This window comes from Tiliqua scincoides, chromosome 3 (assembly GCF_035046505.1).
Source record: "Tiliqua scincoides isolate rTilSci1 chromosome 3, rTilSci1.hap2, whole genome shotgun sequence".
In the NCBI taxonomy this organism is placed as follows: Eukaryota; Metazoa; Chordata; class Lepidosauria; order Squamata; family Scincidae; genus Tiliqua; species Tiliqua scincoides.
The window spans coordinates 177875490-177885152 of record NC_089823.1 but is presented as its reverse complement, the minus strand read 5'-3'; positions in this window follow the sequence as shown (position 1 = coordinate 177885152).

Here is a 9663-nt window from a genome sequence, read left to right as displayed (position 1 = left end):
TCCTCTTGGAAGCCAAAACAGACAGAAAACTAGTTTGTCAAGGCTAAGTTAGAACTCTTGTCCCTGGCATTTTGGGGGTGGGGTGAAGAAACATTCAGTCATGTGAGTCCCCCACTTGTACTCTGCAACAGAGCAGCCCAGACACTGCCTTATCCTCTCAGTGAGAATTAGGTCTTCGTGACAGGAGTAAGATTTTAGACTTCAGTAGTTCAAGTAACAGGAAAAGGAGTCAGATATTCTTCCTGGATCTTATCCTAGCAATAACTAATTGGGAGTGGGGGTGAGATGTGTTGGCCTAACGGTGACCAGATGTCATTATTGCAAAGGATAACAAGGCACTCCAAAATGTTGGACATCCAAGAAAAATGTAGAGCATGATAAAATAAAAGCTAAAAACACTTGTATATAGATTTCATGTGGCTAATTTAAATACTAGATTACTTGTTATTGAATTTAAAAACATATTACATATAACTTATTACATATAATTTATTAATTACAAGAAGCCTAAGTGCTGCTTGCAGGGGCTCACTCACATGGAAAAGGAAGACATATAAGTTCTTTTGCAGGACACTAGGTTAAAAAAGAGAGGACATGTATTGGAAAAAGTGGACGACTGGTCACTCTCGTTGGCCCATATCTGAGGCACTTGCCTCAGGAAGGGGATGGGGCAGACGCACTCACTACCACTACATCTCCTTCTCCCCACCACTAGACCAGGGGTCTCCAAAAGTTTTGGCCAGAGGGCCACATCTAATATCTGGAGGGCCGGAAAAAGAATTTAAATATAAAATTTAAATAAATAAATTTGAGATTTAACTTAGATGAATGAATGAATGAATGAATGAATGAATGAATGAATGGGCTCATTCATTCCACCTCTCTGGCCCGCAGAACACCCTCCAGACACAATCAGAGCATAGTTCTGGTCATGTCCAGTTGAGTGGGCCAGAGGCTTTCAGGGAAAAGAGGTTGACCGTGGGCTGGAAAAAGCCTTGCTGCGGGGTTTGAAGACCCCTACTCTGGACTAAAAAAGGGAAAAGGGACAGAGTAGAAGAGGAAGGGCCCAATCCTATCCAATTTTCCAGTGCCAGTGCTGCTGTGCCTATGGGGTAGGCACTGCTTCCTGTGTTGGGGTCACAGAGGTCACAGAGGCCTCCTTAAGGCATGGGAACATTGGTTCCCTAATCCCAGGGCTGCATTACGTTTGCAAGGGTGCTGGAAAATTGGATAGGATTGGGCTGGGTGGCTGGAGGAGAGGAGAGTGGTAGGCTCTTCTGCACCTTACACTTCTTCCTTTTCTAATCCAGGGAGTCAGGAGGGGGGGAGCAGAAACTGGCACAGCACCAAGTCATGGGGCAGTCTAGCCAAGCAATTGTGGGAACATGGGGGGGGGGAACAGGAGCAAGAAGACAATAAAGAAAAGGATATAAGGCTAAACAAGGGTAAGCTTAACAGAGTGGAGAGCTAGTGTTTGCACCTCACTACAATGGGAAAGGGCCTTCATTCCTGTTACAGTTGTAGTATCCATACACCAACACCAATCTTGTTTCAGTAAATTTACATGTTCATCTTTTTTCTTTTTTCTAAGCAGGCCAGAAAGCTTGAAAAATGATGGTGAGTTCCTACTAAAAAGAAGCTGCCAAAGGATTGGGTTAAATCCCTTTTGAATTATGGTTGAATATAAAATGGGAGAGCAATTTCATTTTAGGTGCAATGGAGAGCTATTGGCCAGGTCAGCCCACACTGCAGCAAACACTTTAGGAGACATGAGTATATCCTCCTCCATAAAAATGGAAACATGCTAGTAAAATAGATACTAGCCCAGATATTAGCCTGGTATGAGCAAGTATGAGATATTTGTTAAGGCCCAATCTTTTCTGGATACTATACAGGATATTACTGCACGGCCCACTGCAAACATTTTTGCAGCCCCTCCCCCCCACTCACCAGAATGAGTAGAAGTGGTGAGGTACCCAGCAGTAGCATCTCGTCGAGCTGCATCCAGGGGGGCAGCGTTCAAGACAAACAGACCCAGGGATGGGCGGGAGAGATGGCTGCCAAGTTGCAATGTTATGTTAACTGTGTTCTCCTTGTGAGAAAGATTTCATGCCAGAGTGTCACCTATAGAATGAGGTGCTGGCTGCAGCTGTGGGTGCTCTGCTTGCTAAGCAGGATCAGTTGCTTGGATGAGAGGCCGAGGCCATTGTCTGTGCAGTGTGGAGGAGTCAGGTGACATAAAGATGGATAACATCCTTGAGAAGCTGATCTGAAGCTTGGTTGCAACTGCCTGGGAGAGGCTTGGAAAGTGCAAGACCCAGCTGCCATGATGATGCCTGCACTCTGAGGGAAACGCTTGGAGAAACTGAGGTTCTACGAGATTGTCTCATGGAATAACACTTGTAAAAATTTCATTGAAAAATGGATTTATGTTCAGTCTGCTTATGTAAACCACTCTGACTCTATTGAGAAAGGTGGTATATACATATAATAATAATAAATAAATGAAATAAACATCCTAAGCCTGGTCTGTAAGATTGAGCGAAGAGGCGAGACAGTGGAACCTGAGATATACTATTCGTGCAGTAGGGCCAGCAATATCACCAGTGTCCCCAGCAACCATGACACTGTCCAGATGCCACTTCTAGCTATGGCACAACGTCCCCACAACTAAGCAGCACATGCATGCCAGGTGCCTGATGACCGAGCAATACTACACAGACTCTGCTACATCAGAGCAGCACATGTGAAGTGGCCCCCCTCCAGTGACCTAGCAATAGGTCCTCCTGATTTTAGAAATGGGCTATGTCAGAATGCCAGATGCAAGGGAGGGCACCAGGATGAGGTCTCTTGTTATCTGGTGTGCTCCCTGGGGCATTTGGTGGGCCGCTGTGAGATACAGGAAGCTGGACTAGATGGGCCTATGGCCTGATCCAGTGGGGCTGTTCTTATGTTCTTATGTTCTTAATATGACACAGGTGACCCCCAATAACTGCCCTCTGGTTCATAAAACCATCTAAAAAGGCCATATCCAGATACCAGCACCACCCCCACAAGCACAGCCTGACAAAGCCAACCAAGCCACACTGCCCTGAGGAGGCCCCATGGCCCATGATCCCAGACACACCCACCCAGGAGCAAACTCCCTAGGATGACATGTAGCCTACCCCAAAAAGACCTGCATAGAACCAAGCCAACAACAGAATACATGGCCAAGGAGATCAGCACTAATGTCCTTCTGGTGTTGCTCCATGGTGTCGACAACCCTCAGGACATTCCCAGAGCCTCCACCAGTTGGACGTGACCTGCACAGGCCACATCAGCTGGTTGCTGTCCTTGCACCTGTTCAATGTAGCCTCACAGGGAGCCACATCACTAGGCAGTGGCTGGGCCAGCCAAGGCCCATGGGCCTGTGGCAGTAGGGAGAGCCTCTTTGCTGGAACCTGGGTCCTTGCTGCCCCTTTAGCTAACCCTGGGGTGCCAGAGACATGTACAGCAACCTGGATGGGCCCAAGAGCTCCAGCCCAGTCAAGGGCTATATCCAGATCATCCACATACGCTTCATATAGCAAGTCTGTCTCACATCTATTTGGATACATGGGAAACTTGAACACCCTCCTCCTCAGTTGCATAGCCTGGAAACATTGGCAGATGAATTGTGGGCCCCAAGTGGCTACCTTGGAGGAGGGCTGTGCTGGCATGACAAGCCTAGGATTGGGCCCTTAATCATGCCCAATTCCAAGATCCCCCTGCCCTATCCTACTTAATTTTGCATCATTTTTCCCAGTACATCACAAAAATGGTTAAAATTACTTTACAGTCCAAGTTTTTCAGGGTCTTTCTTTGAGAGTGGTATCTGGATGTCTAAAAATAATTTGTGCGCACAAGGCTCAAAAGCAGGATTTGGATCAATTTAACAGAGTATATTTACTGGCTTCTTATCTTTTGATTGCTTGGTGCTATACATCACAGCACAGAGAAAATACCTTATGTTTGGGTTTGAATTCTGTAATCATGAGGCAGCAGTCTAGCACCTCATTTCACTTGAAAAGGATCCAGCTCTGTGGGTGCACCATAACACATCTAGGATCGGGTCCAGGAAAAGCACCCCAAGGAGCAGGTATAAGAATATTAAAAAAAGATGATCAAAGAAATATTGCTTCTTTCCTCCTTTCAACAAGCAGATGTGCAACGTGTCTTGGGAAAGAAATAGAAAAATTCCTGAGTGATTTATTTGGTGAACTCCGTTTTAACCTAGCTTATTGCATGCCTGATTTCATGATGGTGGTTATTAGTTTCAAGTTGAAAATGACCAGATAGAGACTTGTTCACTTCATCAATATAATGCATTCATTGGTTGTCAGGAGAGTCACATGGAAACTGATAACTAAATCTTCCCCTTTTGTCTTAAAGTGTAGTTTTTCTATTACAAGATTGCTTGATGTATGGTTAGAACAGTTAGGTTTTCTAAAAACACTGAGCTAAAAAAGAAAAGCCGGGGAAGACACATCTCCAATATTAGGATTTAAGACATTAAAAGCAGATGCATAAGTTACGATTTTATCAAAAGCTCTGTAAATGAAAGAATCATATCCACCACATGTATATACAGCATTTAAATTAAACAGTCCTTTACAATCTTTTTCCTGAAGGAAAAAGAAAAAAAATATCAGCTATACTTTCCATGAACCAAACTATTCTATAGAACAAGCTACAGATTACAGCGATTTTCAGCCACTGTGCCATGGCACACTGGTATGCTATGGATGGTCTGCAGGTGTGCCGCGGGAATTTGGGGAGGGTCATTTATTAGTAGGACAATTGGGGGATTTGAGCCCCCTGCTAACAGCATGGTGTGCTTTGTCAATGGTCAAAAAACCGATGGTGTGCCTCGACAATTTTAGAGTCTTGTCAGTGTGCCATGAGATGAAAAACGTTGAAAACAGCTGGATTAAAAGATTTAAAACTTTCACAACCAGATTTTTAAAATAAAACTAAATATATCACACACCCATAAATACACACACATGTTGGCAACCTTCAGTCTCAAAAGACTATGGTATCGCGCTCTGAATGGTGGTTCTGGAACAGCGTCTAGCATGGCTGAAAAGGCCAATTCGGGAGTGATAATCCCTTCCACACTGGGAGCAAGTGCAGTCTGTCCCTGATCTGTCTCCCTGGCTATGGGCCTTCCTTCTTTGCCTCTTTGCCTCAGACTGTTGGCCCAGTGTCTCTTCAAACTGGGAAAGGCCATGCTACACAGCCTGCCTCCAAGCAGGCTGCTCAGAGGCCAGGGTTTCCCACCTGTTGAGGTCCACTCCTAAGGCCTTCAGATCCCTCTTGCAGATGTCCTTGTATCGCAGCTGTGGTCTACCTGTAGGGCGCTTTCCTTGCAAGAGTTCTCCATAGAGGAGATCCTTTGGGATCCGGCCATCATCCATTCTCACGACATGACCGAGCCAACGCAGGTGTCTCTGTTTCAGCAGTGCATACTAGGGATTCCAGCACGTTCCAGGACTGTGTTGTTAGGAACTTTGTCCTGCCAGGTGATGCCGAGAATGCGTCGGAGGCAGCGCATGTGGAAAGCGTTCAGTTTCCTCTCCTGTTGTGAGCGAAGAGTCCATGACTCGCTGCAGTACAGAAGTGTACTCAGGATGCAAGCTCTGTAGACCTGGATCTTGGTATGTTCTGTCAGCTTCTTGTTGGACCAGACTCTCTTTGGTCTTTGGACCAGACACACACACACACAAACATGCACTTATTTTAACATTTTAAAATTTTAATTAGCCATAGCCTCCAAATAGGACATTGGACAGTATGCTTTCAATTAAACAATTAATAGCCCAATCCTACTGAGCTCTTATGGCAGCAGTTCTCATTATCTGCTGCCGTAAGTCCTGGTGTGGCACTGCAAACACGGCTTACGACCGCTGTGCATTACAGAGCTGACAATTTCTTGTATGGCCTTCCTAGAGGTTGCTCACTCTTCCTCTATGCTGCTCCAGATGGACATTTGGCCTTGCCCAGCTGAGCTATTCTTGTATTCTTACAAGTAAAATAAAACCGAAGTCTTTGTTGTTTTTCATTCATTACTCACTGCAGTGGCATAACTAGGTCATTTGACACACAGGCCCATAAATTTTTGTCACCCCCATACAACATAATTAGTTAATTAATTACATTTGAAATGACTAAGGGCCCAATCCTATGCAACTTTCCAGCACCAGTGCTGCCATAATGCAGTCCTAAGGTGAGAGAACAAAGGTTCCCTTGCCTTGAGGAGCCCTCTGTGACTGTCCCTCTACCACAGGATGCAGTGCACACCCCATTGGCATGGCTGCACTGGCACTGGAAAATTGGATAGGATTGGGCCCTCAAATCCTATCATGAGTCCCTGTCTTATGTATGTGTGTTTTGACTTACTTTCTCTTTGCTGCTTCTGCATCACACCAAAGACCTAATGGGCTATCTGGAAGCTGTCATTCAGAGCGACAGCAGTAGGAGACATGGTGGGAGGGTAGGTTCCAGGAGGTGGGGCTGAGAGAACTGAGGAAGGAGGAAGGCTCAAGGTTTGTTTTTTTGTTTTTTATTGGCTGCACAAGGCTGGAGAATCATGATATGAATTGGAGGATCACTGGGGTTCACAAGGAACCAACCGTTTTTTCTGTCCTGTTAAACTAAAATAACAGCACAGCTTTTGTTGACATTAATTGTGAAGTGAAGGACTTCAACACAGACTGGAGTGTCGATGGAATGGGAACATCAGGGGAGTGTTAAATGAGAACTCCCACACAGACCCCAGCACCACCACCACCTCCCTTTTTTCTGTGAAATTATTCTCAGGGAAGCCCTTGACTCACAACCTGACTAATTTCATGAAATGATTTGTGACTCACTCGACTAGAAAGACTCTAAATTTTCTCAAGGGTTGAGTTGCAACAGCCGTGCACTATGGATCATGAGCTTACACCTCTGTACGTTTCCCAAACTGCAATGGGTCTCCTCTAATCTGCACTAGCGATTTCACTGGTGTGAGTCTGAGGAAAAAGTGGGGGTAGGGCGGCTGCAGAAAAAGGGGATAGGTTCTGGCATGCGCTATCGCTGCCAGATCCATCCCCTCCTGCAGCCACCCCACTCCATTATGCCCTCTCCCCAGTCAATTCTGCTCCTCCCCACCCATTACACCCCCACCTCCTTCTGCCTTTGCCACCATCTTCCTTGATCCATCAGCAGCTGGGGATCCTCCAGCATGTACAGGATGTCTATGGCCTTCCTGCCAGTGCTCCAGAAGCAGGCAACTCAGCACTCTGCCAGAGAACCTGGCCCCAGTAAGTGGAGCCTAGGAACTGTCAGTGGAAGCTGCAGGCTACTTCCAGCACTCACTGGCAGATCGCCTGGGCTCTGCCAAGGTAAGAATAATGGGGAGAGGGCATTCAAATGGGTGAGGAGGGGACATTCCGGGGCAGACTGGGGAAGGGCAGGAGGTGTGTTGGGGTGGGATGTGTATCCCACTGCAAGTAACATATGCCAGGATGCAAGTAACATATGCCAGGTCCCCTCTGGAGCCTCCTGACACACTCCCTTTCTCTCCTCAAACTTGAGCCAGCTATATTACTTATTTCGGTCCAAGGAGATTAAGGGGGACAGTGGGCTGACACAGGATGCAGTTGAATAACTTCTGGCAAAGTTAGTAAAAACAGCAATGGAAAGGCAAGGAATAGGCTACATCTTCTGAGTTTTCAGAACCTGAAGTTTTGGGGTTTTTTGTTTTTAAACAATTCTCCGAATACTCATGAGATATAGGACTGTCGGGAACCAACATCAATGAGCAGGTGACTGTTGGTTACTGGTTGGCAACCTTCAGTCTCGAAAGACTATGGTATAAGCCTACAGCACCCGGTATTCCCAGGCAGTCTCCCATCCAAATACTAACCAGGCCTGACTCTGCTTAGCTTCCGAGATCAGGCGGGATCGGGCATGTGCAGGGCAACTGTTACCTGCTATCCTTGAGGTTCAAATAGGACCTCCTTGGCTCCATAACATTACATCATTTTGGGGAAAAAAATATGTATCTTCAAGAGTAGCTTCAGTCAGAGCTGGCAACCCTAATGAGGCCAGGAGAAGGGGCTGCTTCAGGGACCAATCCTATCCAATTTCCCAGTGCTGGTGTAGTTGTGCCAGTGGGGTTTGCGCTGCATCTTGCAAACATCTTGCGCTGCATCTTGCAAAATCTTGCATCGTGGGACAGTCACCAAGGCCTCCTCAAGATATGGGAACATTTGTTCCCTTACATCGGAGCTGCACTGTGGCTGCACCGGTGCTGGAAAATTGGATAGGATTGGGCCCTCAGTTGGCAAACTTGGGGAATTCTAAAATAGAATAAGTAGGTTCTGTCCTGGCCCTTCCCACCTAATTCCCACATCCTTCTGCTGCCACCAACAACATCTCCAGCTGGGATAAGTTAAAATCACCCCATACCCAACAACATGAGATGGAAGGAGGCTCAGTGTAACCCGGTGCCAAGCTCAAAATGTTGCCCCGGAAGTGATGTCACAACCGGGAGTGACATCATACCCTGGCTTTTAAAAAAGTGAAAACTGGGAGGAACCCACCTCCCCCCCCCTCCAGCAGCTCACCACCCACTTGCTCTGCTGCCTTCTTCCTGTCAGTGGCATAGCTAAGGCATCTATCTGCTACCCAGGGTCAAAGAAGATTTTGTAGCCCTCCCTGCATGATAAAATCAAATTTAATTAAGTAAATAAATAAAAAGTTATTGGTTTCATGCTGTATCATAATAACATCTCATTGGCACTCAGAACAATTAGTCTCATAGATCAGTTTTGAGTTATGAAAATATACTTTTGGTTCCACAAGACAGCTGTGTTTTCATTTTCTTGTTAATTGGCCATAACCTTTGATAGAATACAGATATTCCAGTGCAGTTTGTTTCATTGCATTCTGCATTAAATTACCTTTCCAATGATATATAACATGATATATACCAAGATTTTGGTCACTAGTGTCAATCTCAGCTTGTTGCCTCCCTAAAGCTTGATGCCCGGTGCAACTGGTACCCTCTGCACCCCCTTAGCTACACCACTGTCACTTCTCCTGTCCTTTGGAGCCCTGCACGTATACTGCAGGAGGGCTGGCAATCCATGTAGGGATCCAAAAAGAGGGGAGCAAGTTATGTACCTGCCTCCTACCTCAGGCAAGAGATGGCAACAGCCATAAGAGAAGTGCAAGAAACATCAGTGGAGGATTAAGTCAAACCAAACCAGTATTGTACTTGCTGGTAGGCACTTTTATTTTTTGTGATTGCAACACTGGGAGGAACCCATGGATAGTCCTCATTTTGTTTTATATCTGTCTTCACCCTGTGGTTCCAGATTAGAATGCCTTTTGGACATTTACTTCAGCAAGTATTTTGAAACTGCCAGCTCAGATGCACTATTGGTCACATGAATGGGTAATCACAGGGCCAGCCCACCTAGGAGGCCAACTCAAGCAGTTCATTATGGGGGGGGGGCATCTCTGTCCACCTACTTGCCTCCACTGCCCCCCCTTTCATTTACTGTTTTGTAAAGAGACAGAGAATAAGAGGAAATATGGCGGACAGCACTGAGTTAGAAGATGGGAGAGCGTGAGGCTGGCTTTCATTGG